Source organism: Canis lupus, chromosome 18 (genome assembly GCF_003254725.2).
Source record: "Canis lupus dingo isolate Sandy chromosome 18, ASM325472v2, whole genome shotgun sequence".
Lineage (NCBI taxonomy): Eukaryota > Metazoa > Chordata > Mammalia > Carnivora > Canidae > Canis > Canis lupus.
Window position 1 is genome coordinate 10763839 of NC_064260.1, and position 5867 is coordinate 10769705.

Consider the following 5867-nt stretch of genomic DNA (forward strand, 5'->3'; position numbering starts at 1 on the left):
GCGCAGATAAACAGGCAGACAGAGCTGCCTAAAATTCTAGGAAAAGTGCTGCAAGTACAACCTAGAAATAGAAAGCATATTTCCTGGAGAAAAGACTATTAATAGTTTTTCTTGCTGTTGTTAGGGCAATAGCAATGAGTTCTGAAACCAGAGGCCTTAGTGGTCAAGTATGGAAGTGGGGTCAGGGGACAGGGGACAGGGAGATTCTTCTAAAAAAAGAACGGCCCATCCGAAGGCCCAGAAATTGGAGGCAGTGGGACACATAAGGCACTGCAAGTGATTCCAGAGAAGAGCGTGAAAGAGGAGAGGCATATGAGGCTGAAGAGGTGGTGAGTACAAGGCCACTGGATTTTATCCCAAGAGAACTGGAGAGCCCATGAAGGATTTGAAGCAGAGCAACTGTCCCACCATGTCTTTCTTTCTTTCTTTCTTTCTTTCTTTCTTTCTTTCTTTCTTTCTTTCTTTCTTTCTTTCTTTCTTCTTTCTTTCTTTCTTTCTTTCTTTCTTTCTTCTTTCTTTCTTTCTTTCTTTCTTTTTCTTTCTTTTTTTTTTTCTTTCTTTCTTATTTTTAAGCAACCTTTATTTCCCCTGAGGGGGGTGCACCGTTCCTGGAAGTACTGCAATACCAGGTCAATGTGTGGAGTGGATGGAGCGAGCTCCTATTCCATTTTCTAATTCCAAAACTCCATTTAATATATTGTCCTCAGATAGAGAACGTATCAGATATTACACTGATAAGAACAGGTACTACCCTTGATCCTAGCCAAAAGGCCGAGAAACGATCCACCCTGTCTTCTTTCTAAAGTATCACTGTAGTGGCAGTGAGTACAAGGACATAGACTGAGAAGAAAAGAGGCTAAGAGACTAGTGGAGGAGGTGTTATACTCATCTAGGGGAAGGTTGATGGTGACTTAAACTAGAAAAGACAAACTGGGGATGGGGAGAAGGGATGTTAAGTAGAGAGAGAGATGTTAACAGTATAAATTAACAGAACTTGGTTGGAGTCGGGCACTGTCAGTGAGGGAGATGCACCAGGGAAGATATCTCGCTCTATGATGGGGCAAGTGCATGTAGAATGATGCCAATCATCGAGAAAAGACCTGTGAGGAGGAGGTGGTGGTAGAGAGCAGGCGACGAATTAGGGTATATCCTCAAAAAGAGGACAGGAAAAGAGAACAACTTAGGAAATAACTGTATCTGAGTCTCTGTAAATTTATTTATTTATTTATTTATTTATTTATTTATTTATTTATTTATTTATTAAATTTAACTCTACTGTTAGTGACTCTTCAGTGTCTGTCCCCTAATCTTTGAGTTCATGTGTCTGCCCTTAATACATGCTAATTGTTGAATGAATGGATGTCATCTGTGTAAAATGAGTGGTGAAAACCACGCCTTTTGCTCAAGCTTCAAAACAAGTTACAGAGTGATATTATACTATTAATATTTCTGAAAGGGAAATAGGGATCTTAGACACATTTCATGGATGAAAGGATCTGGTAAATGAGTTAAGAACAAACTCCTAGAAGCTCCAGAACAAGCTACTTCCCCATATAATCCTATGAATAGGCTGAATAAAAATCCTCCCAGATACCTTCCTGCAATAAACAATGTAAGAAGCATTTAAGCACACTTTATTCTGACAATATTAACTACATGTCACCCAATTTAGAATATTGTAAATGCCAATACCTGGTGCATGGAGTGATGAATAGCTTTCCTATACCAAAAGTGAGAGTGGTGCCAAGGGAGGAACCAATGACCCTTTGCCTTGCAAGAATCCTCATCCTGTTAAGTTTTCTGATTGAAATGCCTGTTGCCCCGGAAGGTAGTATAGATCTTACATAGATCTGGGAGTCACCCTGGAATGATTTCTAAGAGTTTCAATAAGGCCAGCCCAATTCGTGGAATGCAAACACAGAAAAGAGCCACCATTGTGGGAAAAAAATTATTCTTTGGGTTTATAGATGCACTAAACCCAATGATCCTCTGGACATTTGCAGCACTGTGGTGCTTGGAGCACAGCATATAACTATCACCAGTGAATCCTTTTCCAGGTATGAAATTACACTGAAATTACACCATGTTTAGGGGCCTCTGGGTGGCTCAGTTAAGCATCTACCTTCAGCTCAGGTCATGATCTCAGGATCCTGGGATTGATCCCTACTTCAGGCTCCCTGTTTAGGGGGAGTCTGCTTCTCCCTCTGTTTCTCCCCCTACTCATGCTCTTGCTCTCTCTCTTTGTCAAATAAATAAATAAAATCTTAAAAAGGAAAAGAAATTACACCATGCTTGCAAATTATTATACTTTGAATATTTTCTTCCATTCTGCAGTTTGGCATAAAAGAAGTTTCTTAGATAATATTTTATTTACAAATTGTGGACCAGGTGCAAACTTAGCAATTCTTGAGATTATTAGAAAGAGAAAAACCTGTTAATTAAGTTTAGCTTGTTTGTGGAAGAGGGAAGATTTCCAAGCATTACAAGATGGGAACTCAAAAAAGGTGGAAATTCAGTGCTCCAAGAGTAGACTGTATACTATTATTTAGGAAGGGTTTTATTGCAAAAAGGCACATTCAAGTCTTGGTTGTTTAGTAAGTACTTTTTTTCTTTCTATCAACAAGAGGGAACCTTCTGGCCAACCACCTGCCACTTCTGCAAGAGGAGGTGTGTTATTTTGAATTCCAAATATGCCTATCACAGTAAGAATACTCTTGTGGCAATTGCAGGTAGGTTTTGGGCCAGCTGCCTGGTATCCTCAAGATTTTCCTGAACATTCTCTTCTTCATAGGCATCCCACCTCTAGATCAACCAAGAATGGACACATAAGACTAATACCCTACTGGTCTAGTTCCTGAACCAGATAATTGAGCCAGTATCTTTGAGGGGCTCATATTACAGTTTCTATTGAACTTGAAACTGCCTTTCAATGTGGCTCCTAGCCTGATATCCATATTTATGTGCGATTACTCATCTGAAATCTAGCTAAGAAGGCATGGTAAAAATCAGTTACTGGGTGAAATTCAGCTAGCTTAGAACAGCAGCATAGTCCTTCTTGCAAATGAGGGAATATATCAAGAAGAAGTGGGAGTGGCAATTGCATTTACCATTCAAAGAGAGGGGAATTTTGTCCTGTCTCTGTTCTGATTCTCTCCCTTAATCCCTTAGGGCTGAGAATCAGGACTGGTTCCCTGGTTACCAAAGCCCTCTTACTAGAGCAAAAGAAGAGAAGATACGCTATAGAGTTTGCTTAGAGGAGAAAGCCCTCCTCGTGTGTGTGTGTGTGTGTGTGTGTGTGTGTACATATCAGTTAGAGCTCTTTGGGCTGTAAATAAACATCAGAACATGAATTTGAACCTGTTTCAACAACAACAAATTACTGGGATACTTCACAGAATCAGGCAATAGTTTGGCCTATTTCAATCTTAATTCTAAAAATCCCAGGGAAGGGATAAAGATTGATAAACTGAATCTAATAAGTATAAGGACTTCGTAGGCACCCATGGGCCAGGGGCATGGGTTGGTAGGGAGACCAATCCTAGGAAAGGGCGCTGGACAGATAATCCAACAAATGTCTTTTTAAAAAAGATTTTATGTATTTTTTAATGAGAGACACACACAGAGGCACACACACACACACACACACACACACACACACAGAAGCAGGCTCCATGCAGGGAGCCCGATGTGGGACTCGATCCCAGGACTCCAGGATCACAACCTGGGCGGAAGGTAGGTGCCCAACCAGTGAGCCACCCAGACGTCCCAATCCAATCAATGTCTACTGCACATATTATTAATACTTAAAACAGGCTTTTTCTGTCATTAGGATTTCTCAATTGCAAGAAACAAACCCAAGATAGGAGAAAACCAGGGCGAGACTTGGTAGAGAGAGTCCCATCATCTGTATCAACTGATGGTAGGGCAGGGTTTTCTTCTCCATGGCCAATCCTATCATAAAGACTTTTCCCTTCCCTCATTTCCATTCACCTGCACCATCAACAGACATTGAAGCACAATGGAAAGAAGAGGGGGCAGGATCTGTAGCATGGGATAAGTGAAAGGGGTAGGAACTGGTTTATGGGAATAGCAGGAATAAAACATCCCAGTTTGAAGTAGGATCTGCAGGAACCAGAGTAAGGGACAGGCATGAAGGGGGAGCACTGCAGATGGCCTCAGGAGGCAGTTGGTAGGGAGTTGGGGTTGTTGTTGGTGGGGTTCCTCTATTTCAGGGGCTTGTAGCTAAGGCTTGTGCCATCTTGTAATAACAATGCTGGAAGTGGTGGATAAACTACTTGGTTATCATATTCCAATAAATGACCAGAGTACTGTAGAAACTCAATGTGGTAAACAAAAACAAACCCCTAGGGTGGTTAAATTTGGTTTTCCTCACGAACCAATGTTCAAAGTAAATACAAAACTACAAAACCAAACTAAATACAAAACTATAAAACCAAAAAGAGGGTTCTTTAAATTTAATCACTGGGACTTTAACGGTAGTGTTTTCTAGCCAAGAAACACATTACTATTTAAACTAAAAATGATTGTTAAGCTCCAATAAATTAATATGCCAGTTATGTTAAATTTTGGAATGTGGTCGAGGACAACCATTACTTTTACCTAGGACAATAAAACCTTCCTCCTTCTCATTTTTTCTCATCTTCCTCTTCTTTTTCAATTTTTAGTGTCTCTTGTGTTTGAAGGATGCAAGATATATGGAAGAGAAAGGGTCTTGCTCCACAAACATACCTTGAAATTGGATTCTTGCTGAAAAATGGACCTTGTTTCACAAATGATATTTGGATCCAATGGCAGGATGTGTTTAAGTATTTTGTTTCAAAATTTTGATTGAAAACGAAAGATTCTCTATAAAATAATACATTTCCTTGGCACAGCTAAACACCTGGATTCTGAACAGATTGAATTCATGCTTTAAGTTAAAAAATTAGTTTTGTGCTTTTCTGTCAAAAATATGAAAGAAGTTCAGTAAGTGGATTGCACATAAGCAGTCTATGTCTGGGGAAAATACAAACAGATGGTCTTTGAAATATTTCTTAGTAAGACATAAAATAAGAAATCGAAGGGTGAATAAAGGACTTCATAAATTATTCAAATTACCACATTAGAGTATTCAAAAATTGTTTTTTAGGCATTTCTTGATATTTCCAAAGAACTTTTACAACAACTTCAAGAGACTTTTGACCAAGCCATTCCATTTTTTACACAGTTTTCTAAGGAAATGTTTATAAAGTGGACAAGTGCTCAAAGAAACAATGTTTATCACAATATTATATATAATAGTGAAAATTGAAGGCAATCTAAATATTCAAAAGTGAGGGGTTAGCTACATAAATTATAATAATCAACTCAATAGAAGACTAAGTGTTGACAATTCTGTAGCTATATATTTATTTATGTGGAATTATGTTTTTGACATACTAATAGAATTTAAAAATGTGCCACAGAACTGTAGAGTACAATTGAAGTTATGTTTAAAATTCAAATATAGGTGTTCTTATGTAGAAAATCTGGAAAAATATTCCCCAAAAGTATTGCAATGGACATAAGAAAAAAAATCCTTCTAGAGTCTCTTCTCTCTTTTATTCATTACTGAGTTATATTTGACAGATCACTTACATATTACCTTTTTCTTTTTACAAACAAATTAATCTTCACCATTCCCTTTAGTAATCTGTAAATGTAAAGTATTAACATACATAACACGGTGATCATTTATGGGACATTATCATGGAAAGAGTAACCACTAGGTATTTCCACCCTCACAATGGGTGAGATACTACTCTATGTTCTGTATAATTGTACAGAAAAATGACATTTTCTTTAAAAAAAGACTTTTAAAAAAGATT

General features: G+C 38.1%; 1 non-coding gene across 1 annotated transcript; it reads right to left on the reverse strand.

Annotated features, from left to right (window-relative positions):
• Positions 1-592: 592 nt before the first annotated feature.
• LOC112661556 (U2 spliceosomal RNA) lies at positions 593-783 on the reverse strand. The gene has a single exon (XR_003137787.1). It is a non-coding gene; the product is annotated as a U2 spliceosomal RNA (small nuclear RNA).
• Between the last annotated feature and the right edge of the window lie 5084 nt (positions 784-5867).